Here is a 12,070-nt window from a genome sequence, read left to right as displayed (position 1 = left end):
TGCTGATCTTCCACCTCTCCAATCCTATTCTCTGCCTCTGTTAGCCGCCCTCTAATTTTGTCTAGATCATGGCGGATCAGTGTACATTCTGATGCCATATGCTCCACCCGCACCATCAGCATGGTTTTAAAGCCTTCTATGGCTTCCAGGATGGGTTTTGTTATTGTGTCAGGTGCTGCGGCTATGAGATTATCATGGAGCGACCCTTCTTGTTCCTCAGCCGGAGATTGCATAGCTGCAGGCACTGTGCGCGGGCTCCGTCCCTGCTCCTGTCCGTGCTGAGCTCCGGACGTCTTGGGCAAGATGGCGCCGGGAGAATCTGCGGCCCGCCCCTTCCCCGAGCGCTGTACTTTCGGGTCTTTCAGGGACTTACCCCGACCTTTTGAGGACATGACCAAGCTCCCAGCAATGTCCAGAGCCCCTCCGGAGGTATTGTGCTGCGGTCCCGGTCTGCGACAGTGGGAGAAATAGATGTTTAAGACGGATGTGCACGGAGCTCCAGAGAGACACGTCTTTCCCGGCTCACATCCCGGCCACGCCCCCCAAACACATATTTTAACCACTTCAGCCCCGGAAGGTTTTACCCCCTTCCTGACCAGAGCACTTTTTACAATTCGGCACTGCGTCGCTTTAACTGCTAATTGCGCGGTCATGCAATGCTGTACCCAAACGAAATTTGCGTCCTTTTCTTCCCACAAATAGAGCTTTCTTTTGATAGTATTTGATCACCTCTGCCATTTTTATTTTTTGCGCTATACACGGAAAAAGACCGAAAATTTTGAAAAAAAATGATATTTTCTACTTTTTGTTCTAAAAAAAATCCAATAAACTCAATTTTAGTCATACATTTAGGCCAAAATGTATTCGGCCACATGTCTTTGGTAAAAAAAATGTCAATAAGTGTATATTTATTGGTTTGCGCAAAAGTTATAGCGTCTACAAACTAGGGTACATTTTCTGGAATTTACACAGCCTTTAATTTATGATTGCCTATGTCGTTTCTTGAGGTGCTAAAATGGCAGGGCAGTACAAAACCCCCACAAATGACCCAATTTTGGAAAGTAGACACCCCAAGGAATTTGCTGAGAGGCATGTTGAGCCCATTGAATATTCATTTTTTTTGTCCCAAGTGATTGAATAATGACAAAAAAAAAAAAAAAAATTACAAAAAGTTGTCACTAAATGATATATTGCTCACACAGGCCATGGGCATATGTGGAATTGCACCCCAAAATACATTTAGCTGCTTCTCCTGAGTATGGGGATACCACATGTGTGGGACTTTTTGGGAGCCTAGCCGCGTACGGGACCCCGAAAACCAATCACTGCCTTCAGGATTTCTAAGGGCGTACATTTTTGATTTTACTCCTCACTGCCTATCACAGTTTCGGAGGCCATGGAATGCCCAGGTGGCACAAACCCCCCCCCAAATGACCCCATTTTGGAAAGTAGACACCCCAAGCTATTTGCTGAGAGGCATGGTGAGTATTTTGCAGCTCTCATTTGTTTTTGAAAATAAAGAAAGACGAGAAAAAAAAATTTTTTTTTTTTCTTTTTTCAATTTTCAAAACTTTGTGACAAAAAGTGAGGTCTGCAAAATACTCACTATACCTCTCAGCAAATAGCTTTGGGTGTCTACTTTCCAAAATGGGGTCATTTGGGGGGGGGGGGGTTTTGCCACCTGGGCATTCCATGGCCTCCGAAACTGTGATAGGCAGTGAAGAGTGAAATCAAAAATTTACGGCCTTAGAAAGCCTGAAGGCGGTACTTGGTTTTCGGGGTCCCGTACGCGGCTAGGCTCCCAAAAAGTCTCACACATGTGGTATCCCCATACTCAGGAAAAGCAGCAGAATGTATTTTGGGGTGTAATTTCACATATTCCCATGGCATGTTTGAGCAATATATCATTTAGTGACAACTTTGCGCAAAAAAAAATAAAAAAAATAAAAAATTGTCTCTTTCCCGCAACTTGTGTCACAATATAAATTATTCCATGGACTCGACATGCCTCTCAGCAAATAGCTTGGGGTGTCTACTTTCCAAAATGGGGTCATTTGGGGGGGTTTTGAACTGTACTGGCATTTTATGCACAACATCTAGAAGCTTATGTCACACATCACCCACTCTTCTAACCACTTGAAGACAAAGCCCTTTCTGACACTTATTGTTTACATAAAAAAATATTTTTTTTTTGCAAGAAAATTACTTTGAACCCCCAAACATTATATATTTTTTTTAAAGCAAATGCCCTACAGATTAAAATGGTGGGTGTTTCATTTTTTTTTTTCACACAGTATTTGCGCAGCGATTTTTCAAACGCATTTTTTGGGGAAAAAACACACTTTTTTACATTTTAATGCACTAAAACACACTATATTGCCCAAATGTTTGATGAAATAAAAAAGATGATCTTAGGCCGAGTACATGGATACCAAACATGACATGCTTTAAAATTGCGCACAAACGTGCAGTGGCGACAAACTAAATACATTTTTAAAAGCCTTTAAAAGCCTTTACAGGTTACCACTTTAGATTTACAGAGGAGGTCTACTGCTAAACTTACTGCCCTCGATCTGACCTTCGCGGCGATACCTCACATGCATGGTGCAATTGCTGTTTACATTTGACGCCAGACCGACGCTTGCGTTCGCCTTAGCGCGAGAGCAGGGGGGACAGGGGTGCTTTTTTTTTTTTTTTTTTTTTTTTTTTTCTTTATTATTATTATTTTTTTATCTTATTTTTAAACTGTTCCTTTCATTTTTTTTTTTTTAATCATTTTTATTGTTATCTCAGGGAATGTAAATATCCCCTATCATAGCAATAGGTAGTGACAGGTACTCTTTTTTGCAAAAATTGGGGTCTATTAGACCCTAAATTTCTCCTCTGCCCTCAAAGCATCTGACCACACCAAGATCGGTGTGATAAAATGCTTTCCCAATTTCCCAATGGCGCTGTTTACATCCGGCGAAATCTAAGTCATAAAATGCTCGTAGCTTCCGGTTTCTTAGGCCATAGAGATGTTTGGAGCCACTCTGGTCTCTGATCAGCTCTATGGTCAGCTGGCTGAATCACCGGCTGCATTTTCAGGTTCCCTGTTGAGACAGGAGAGCCAGAGAAAAACACGGAAGACGTTGGGGGGGGAGGGGCATTCCCTCCCACTGCTTGTAAAAGCAGTCTAGAGGCTAATTAGCCGCTAGGATTGCTTTTACATGAAAGCCGACCGCTGGCTGAAAAGAATGATACCAAGATGATACCTAAACCTGCAGGCATCATTCTGGTATAACCACTCAAAGTCGTGAATGGCGTACCTGAAGACAAAAAAATGGTTAACAATAAAGCACAGTAAACGGTAAGGTATAAAAAATTGCATACCTGAAAAGCAAACATGATAAAACATAATAACAATAAAACATTGCAGAATAGAATACAGTAAAAAAGAACAGAACAATAGAGAGAGAGAATAGAGAGAGAAAGAACAATAAAACGACAACTTTTTTTTTTTATTTTATATTTTTGTATGTGTTTTTTTTTTTTTTTTACACTTTTTTTTGTAACTAACTTTTATAACTGTAACCGGTTCCAGGTTCGGGTCTCTCAAAATGCGATGGCATCTTGGGAGACCCTGTGAAAGTGTGCCTAGTCTGTGCAATGCTGTATCCTACTCTAATACTCAACTAGTGAATGGTAGCGTTCAAAACATTCACCAATGCAAAGACCAGGATTGTCAGGACAGGAGGGACAATAATAGCGGGTGTCACGTCTATATCCGTGCTTGCTGCAGACACAACATCTTTTTTGGGGGGGTTCGTTGGGTAGGGGTACTCGGGAGGACATAAAGAAAATGCCTCTCATGCAGCCGACTGCATTTGGTTGGGGATGTGAATGGGGGAAGTACGGGCGCTGCAGAAGCGGTGGGTTCCCAATTAGGATTGGCGAATGCAGCAGGAAGGGCATTATGGGCACGACGGCCTGTGTTTGTCTTCTTGGTGGCAGCGCGACACTACTTGTGCTTGTCACCTCACCAGCTTGAACTGCACTTATGGGACTCGCCACGTCACCAAGTGTTACTGCAGCGCTGGTTTGACTACGACCGGGGTGTACTAGGCCGCTGGTGCTTGCCAGTTCACCAAAACGCTACCAAAAAAACTGTTAGCGATGGCAAGGATCAGGCCTGACTCTGCGAACGCTGCAGTTATGCGTTTAGTGTTTTGTAAGTGTCAGTGATCGATCGATACTGCACTTGGGTGGGCTGGGCTGGGCCGGGCGGAGGGGCAAAACGCAGGTGCTAGCAGGTATCTGGGCTGATCCCGCTAACACTGCGTTTGTGGGAACCCTAAACTGCTGGGGACGCTAGTATAGATCTGATCGGATCAGATATTGATCCGATCAGATACTATACCACTAAGGGAGGCGTATGCTGCGTGCGTGGGTGTTAGCGGTACTGGCGCTAACCTGACGCTGCCTGGGGCTGGTGCTTGCCAGTTCACCAAAACGCTACCAAAAAAACTGTTAGCGATCGCAGGGATCAGGCCTGACTATGCGAACGCTGCAGTTATGCGTTTAGTGTTTTGTAAGTGACAGTGATCGATCGATACTGCACTTGGGTGGGCTGGGCTGGGCCGGGCGGAGGGGCAAAACGCAGGTGCTAGCAGGTATCTGGGCTGATCCCGCTAACACTGCGTTTGTGGGAACCCTAAACTGCTGGGGACGCTAGTATAGATCTGATCGGATCAGATATTGATCCGATCAGATACTATACCACTAAGGGAGGCGTATGCTGCGTGCGTGGGTGTTAGCGGTACTGGCGCTAACCTGACGCTGCCTGGGGCTGGTGCTTGCCAGTTCACCAAAACGCTACCAAAAAAACTGTTAGCGATCGCAGGGATCAGGCCTGACTATGCGAACGCTGCAGTTATGCGTTTAGTGTTTTGTAAGTGACAGTGATCGATCGATACTGCACTTGGGTGGGCTGGGCTGGGCCGGGCGGAGGGGCAAAACGCAGGTGCTAGCGGGTATCTGGGCTGATCCCGCTAACACTGCGTTTTGGGGAACCCTAAACTGCTGGGGACGCTAGTATAGATCTGATCGGATCAGATATTGATCCGTACAGATACTATACCACTAAGGGAGGCGTATGCTGCGTGCGTGGGTGTTAGCGGTACTGGCGCTAATCTGACGCTGCCTGGGGCGACGCATATCACCGCCGGGCGATCAGGGGGCTAAACCTTTATTCGGTAATAAACGGCGGGTGCCCTGACACTATAAAAAATAAACGAACTAACCAGCGTCACCCGTAACAGTTATACGGTGATCAGTGGTGAAAGGGTTAACTAGGGGGCAATCAAGGGGTTAAAACATTTATTAGATAGTATATGGGGGTCCCTGTCGCTATAAAACGCTGACGGCAAACCTAAATATTTACGTCCCTAACTAGCGTCACCAGCGACACTAATACAGCGATCAGAAAAATGATCGCTTAGTGACACTGGTGACAGGGGGTGATCAAGGGGTTAAAACTTTATTAGGGGGGGTTAGGGGGGTATCCTAGACCTAAAGGGGGGTAATACTCACTGCCCTAACACTGTAACTGTCACAAACTGACACTATGCAGTAATCAGAAAAAAAAAAAAAAAATACTGCTAATGTCAGTTTGTGACAGGGGGGGGGGTGATTGGGGGGGGATCGGGGGGCGATCGGGGGGGGGATCGGGGGTGTAAAGTATGCCTGGCATGTTCTACTGTGTGTGTTTGTGTTGTGTGCACTTACATGTCTTCTCTCCTCGGCGCTGGACGGAAACTGCCAGACCGAGGAGAGATGACATCACATCCTCTGCCTGTGTGAAACGACACACAGGCAGAGGAGGATTCCCATTGGCTGGGAGCGATCGCGAGGGGGGGGCCACGATCGGATGGTCTCCCCCTCGCCTCCCGACGCTCCCAGTCAGATGCCGACCGCCGCTGGCACCGGGGGGGGATCCGATGGGACCCCCCGCCCGCGGGAGGCAGATCACGTACAGGTACGTGATTCTGCCTGCCCGTGCCATTCTGCCGACGTATATATACGTTAGGCGGTCGGCAAGTGGTTAATTCAGAACTTAGCCTTTTAATTTTATAAATGTACCTAAATATAAACAGCATTGCATCATTAATACTTTACAGTTGAAAATCTGGAAGTTCTAAAAGTAACATATCCAAGAAATATTTACTTTAAGACTATTATTTGGACTTTCTTTCCCACCGAAAATCCTAATATTTTTACAGATGCACAAATTAACCTCTGTGTGCTCAAAGGGTTAATGCTGCCCTACTAGTCATCCACCATCCTCTCCCTCTCTCTTCTGCTATGTCTGTCAGGCAATCTGCATTTTCTTGTTTCTGAGAAAAAGCACCAAGTCTGTATATTCCCTTCTCTCCTCTCTCTGGACTTCAAAACTGCGGCACGCTTCTCTTAGCAAAGCCCATTCAAATCCCTATTACCTTATGGCAGTAAAATTAGCACTCAGTCACATACTGTCTCTGGACTGGACACATTTAAAGTAATCACAACATTCTCAGCCTTTTCTTCTCTCACATTCATCAAACCACTTGACAACTCCACAACATTCTGTTCACTCCACAATGTAATCCACCTCCATGTCTCCCATCTACCTCCTCAAAACCACCAACAATTTCTGCCATGTGCTTCCTTTAACACCATGGCATGCTAAAATAATAAAGCAGCCTGGTGTTATCAGTGTACCTTTTTTTTTTTTTTTTTTTTTTTTTTATGCTCAGTTTCAATATTTACAATACAGCCCTTCTGTTTTGTCATAGCTGGTCAAGAGTTAACTTTTTTTACAGACACAGTCTCTCACACAGGAATTTGAAACGGAGGAGCAATTCACTCCCTCCTGTAATACAGGAGATTCATACGAGGGGAGGGGGAGAAAAACTGAAGGCTTTAATCTCCCTGTGATGATTTCTCGCACTTATTTATTTATTTTTTTACTCAGTCATACTTAGCTATTTTTCTGCTTCTCAAATATTTGTTAAACATTTAGATCACATTTGCGTCTGGTCTAATTCTCTTTTGCTAGACCCATCAGTGATATGGCTCTTGGATCACCTTTACCTGAAGTTGCAGCGCCAACTGTTCCTATGAGTCCGACCGAGGGTTGTCCCCGAGCAGACGGCCCAGATGTAGCACAGTCTCCCAGACAATGTTGTCCAGTGGTACCTGAGACGGTGCAGTAATCCAAGATGCCGTCTCTGGTCCAATCCCCATGGGCCATATAATGCAATGTCACCTGGTATTTTACATATTTATCTGCTTAATACATTGGCTAGCAAGGTGTTGGCTGCCTTACAGAGCGAAGCCATAAGACAATTAAACCAAGTATCTCTTTAAGCTTTTCTAAAGTTTCCTGCTTCTCTGCCAGCTCCCAATCTGTCACTGATAGGCAAGCAGGCTACAACACAAATTTTACAAGCACACAGAACATGAGGTGTGAAGAGAGATTTTTTGCTGGTTATTTAAACTCCAATTATCAACCCATACCTTTTTTGATCTTTGGGTCCTAACAATTTAAATGTATCCATCAAATCCTGACACTTTTACAGTTAGTTTACTATTTAATCCAAACTTCCCTATAAAGCCCTGTGTCCTTAAAGAGGAGTTCCAGTCTCCCACTTGGCACATCAGGAACACAGCAGCCTCATAAGCAGGCACAAAACATTCTTTTACAGAGACTATTCCCCATTGTCAATGCCAGATGGGTCTCTCATTTACCTATAAAACACTGGTATAGTGACCCTCAGCCCACGGTAACAATAGGAATACAAGAAGTGTAAAAATATCATCACTCCCCACACTATAGGGAGAATCAAAAAATAATTAACTTGTCTCTGCAGTACTGTTGTTTTTTTTTCTTTTCAACAAGGTTACAGCATCAACAGAAAGGTTAACCATGAGAAAGGAGAAACTAAACACACAAAAGAAAGTTAGTCTTGTGATCTTCCTAGATCACTTAAGCGCTTACATCGTCGGGCAATCCACCTCCAACGATGACGTCAGGCATTCACCCTCTGACGTGCGGTACACCTCAAATCTTTTTTTTATCTGTCCTGGACAGCGGGTAACGCTATTTTTTACCTTAGACAACGCTCCCAAGTGTCTCTGTCTTCGCACACTGGATTATTAAGATATTATACAATCAATACCAGTGTCGGCAATTACAACACATTAATCAAACAGAAAGAGAAGAAAAGACTCTTAGAGAATATTAAGAATAAGTTAAATTATCTTACCTCTCAAACACCAGGAGGACTGGATCACGAAGTTCGAAACCAGACAGTGGATCTGGGTCTCAGGCCCCCGCCCCTATTTCACCACTAACGTTGAGTGGGGGGACTTTTAATTCTCAGTGAGCTTTGAGGTCCAATACTCACCAAAGTTTTTGTCGGGACCATCTGACCCGAAATGCACTTGTTGGTTTCCGGCTCGGAGGACCAAAATGTTAGGATTACTCTCCTCTTGTGATCAGTCGAACTCCAGGTGTATTGAAAAGCAGACAATTTATTTCAGATGTGTCACACAAATGGATGATGCTTACAAGTCAAAAGATGCAGTAAGAATCATACAAAGAGATGAACATCCCCCTTCCTAATACCTACAATAATATAGAGATAACGCTTCTATTGGCTGAGGAAACACACATAGCGTGCCTGGTACAAAATGGTACTTTATTTGCCAATTAGTGTTTCCTGTACATTCTTGTGCTACCATATATGGTTAAGCCTAATCATCCTACAACTTACTATGGAGTTAGTTAAAGCAAACGATACAGCAAGTTAATACAACAATGTGCTCAGAAGTCATCTTAAGAAAAGTCTCAGGGTTATTGTTTTTCTAATAGTCACACAATAAACATTTAAAACTTTTCTAACATGTAAAAACATGATAGCGTTTGGTTTAAAATTGTATAAACTTTATTAATGGCATGATCTAAAAAAATGACAATAATGGTTAAAATATGGGCTGCCCCCATATGTAGATGTCCAAGACCACGCATCTCCCCATTTCTACTTCAATAATCCGCCGACAGCTTACCATGCTGGAAAAAAGTGCAGCAATTCCAGTGTAAGGCTCAGCCGCAAGAGATCAAAAGGAGGGGACGTGCCTCCACTCTTTCTTCGCCAGATGAATATTAGCCAAACTAGACAACCAAGTCTCTTGCAAAAAGAAAATATCAGCATCAAACCTGCTGAGCAAAAATAAGACCATGTTATGAGCCCTTACTAATTTTATGCTGGCAATATAATGGTCACCACCTTCAGTGGAGTGGGAACCGCTATCAGGATGATTCAAAAAAAGGGGAGATGTCCCCCATGTGGGGTTTTCTAGGCAGCAAAAAGGTAAAAACATGATAGCGTGTGGTTTAAAATTGTATAAACTTTATTAATAGCATAATCTCAAAAAATGACAATAATAGTTAAAATATGAGCCGTGGTACAGGTGATATATGGGCAACAACACAAGTGAAACTGAAAATGATGATATACAATATTCAAGCGATAGAATAGAATAGTGAGTAAATAGTGAGTGAATACTGACGCGTTTCGACCCCACGGGTCTTCTTCAGAGGATTTGGACGTAGTAGTTAGAGTAGAATAGATTTTTTTTTTAAAGGGGAACTCTGCCTTCTCAGGACCATTATGTCAGGCGGTGAAGTTTTCCGATCAGTGTATTCTGTCTGTGACTCTGAATAGCCCCAATACACCACCTAGGGGGAAGGGTACCTGAAAACTAAATTCGACACTCCTGGATGATGTGAAGGTTTTTTCAGGCACAGGTATCAATCATGGACATTTGCAGCAGTAGGTCAGAGTGGTGGGAGCTTACAAAACGAAGGATTGTTGGGTTTTTCAAGGCCATAGGAAGAAATAAACAACTTGATAAGTATGTCACCTACCAGCATCTGTGGAAGAATCTTGATAGGCTTGTGTCAAATAATGGGGATCCGGGGATGATCTCTGAGGTTAAACTCCTGCTCAGGGAGTGTCAATATGACAAGCATGCCTCTTTAGTTCTGGAAAGGGATTATGGGAAATATCACTATCCGACCCTTACCAGAATTGCAAACAAGGTAGAGCAGTTAAGTCAGTTGTAGGCCTGGTTGAGAGTACAGGTTCCTTGACAAAGTCCAAGTCGGGGATCCTGGAAACCACCAGGTCATATTATGCTGACTTCCTAGGCAGGAGGGACCTTGATCGGGCAGGCATATCAAGTTTTCTGGATTCTATTCCAGGACTGGGAAATGGCAGTTCTCTTGTGAGTTTGACAGAGGACATTACAGCAGATGAGGTGGTTAAGGCTATTGATAAGCTTGCCATTAAGAAGTCATCCAGGGCAGATGGATTGACAGCTGAGTTTATTAAGCACTTTAAGGTTACTCTGTCCCCATATTTGGTGGAGGTTTTTAATGGCTGTCTGAGAGAGGGTTTGCTCTCTCCCTCCATGCGACAATCTGCTGTGATTCTTCTGTCAAAGGGTAAGGATTCCTCAAGAATTAAGAATTGGCGGCCCAGGGCAGGTTAGGACTCTATGCAGTGAGAGTGTGCTGTGCAGTAACTTACAGCATGCCTCATGCCTGCAGATGAAAACTTGGGTGGGTCTGCTGTGTCCTGGCCTCTAACTCCTTCAGCTGCGGGATCAGCCAGTGTGAATGGGTCTGTGGGAGGAGTGGAGGAGGCGGCATGGCCACACCCCCAGCTCCGCCCACCAACTTCGGCTGCCTCGGGTGATATTGGAGATCCCCGAGTGACAGCTTAACCTGAAGGTAGAGTGTTATAGGCAGCTTCCCTCGCACTGCTGGATGCCCTGCACACACCGCTCCGCTGCAAGCTATAGTAGTGTTTAGCGTGGCCCCGGTGTCACCCCTCTGGTGGGTGTCACCCGGTGCGGGCCGCACCCCCATAGCAACGCCACTGCTCTGAGGGTCATGGCCTATGCTGTGACGTGTCTGTTTTCATCTCTGGGACAGAGGAGGCAGTCTCAGTGATGGAGCAGTATGCTGAGGCATCTGGCTCAAAGATCAATCAGGATAAAAGTGAAGTTTTTTGGATGGGTGAGGAAGGCGATGGCTTCAAGCTTCCGGACGTCTTTCTAGAACCCAGACAGGAAATTAAAGTTTTAGGCATCAAATTTGGTCCCTATGGCCTCGCAAATTGGGAAAGCAAGCTAAAAGATACCGATGCCAAGGTTGCCACCTGGAAGGATTGGAAACTCTCTTACAGGGAAAGGATTGACCTGATTAAAACTTGCCTGATCCCGGTATTTCTGTATGTCAGCTTTGTCTGTGTTTTGCCAGTGTCTCTCTATGCAAGAATCTACAGCTGTTTCTTCCAACCGTTATGGGGGAACAAACTGAATCTCGTTAAGAGGTCTGTAACCTACCTTCCCAGGCAGATGGGTGGCCTAGGTATGGTCAACCCGGTGTTTTTTTTTTTTCTGATGTCTTTGAAACATAATTTTGCTAGCATGCTGGCATAGGAACCGCCAGGGTGGGTCGGCATTTTTCAGTCCTGGTTTAGGCCTTTTCTGCTAAGCTGGGAGAATGGTGGGCCAGTAAAAAGCCTGGGGGTCCGACATGGTGAGCTCCCACCTATGTTGCCCCGTGCCTAAAAATGCTTTGGCAGTGGCGAGTGACGGCGGAGGAAAATAAGTCTCTTCCTAGGAAGGCCCTAGAGAGAAGGGTTGTTTAATCTGCCTTTAGCAAGCCACTGGCCTTGGGGGATTGCCCAGGCCCTGTTATGAGGGAGGATCTGTGTTTGCTCAATCTAGAGAGAATCTATTTAAAGTTTTGGGATTTGGCCTGGCACGCGTTTCATGGCAGACTCTATGTAAAGGGCAACCTGAAGCATCGCTATGCGGAAAACTGTGGTTGTCCAAGAGTGGAATGTGGTGGGGTGGAGGAAACAATGGACCACTTCTTACTTCAGAGCCCCTTCAATATGGAAGTCTACAAGAGGGTGGGTCGAGCTCTGGGTATCCCTTTCCTTTCCCGCTTGAGTTATGCGGAGTGGTCGTACGG

This window comes from Aquarana catesbeiana, linkage group LG01 (assembly GCF_042186555.1).
Source record: "Aquarana catesbeiana isolate 2022-GZ linkage group LG01, ASM4218655v1, whole genome shotgun sequence".
Classification (NCBI taxonomy): domain Eukaryota; kingdom Metazoa; phylum Chordata; class Amphibia; order Anura; family Ranidae; genus Aquarana; species Aquarana catesbeiana.
Note: the sequence above shows the minus strand (reverse complement) of the source record.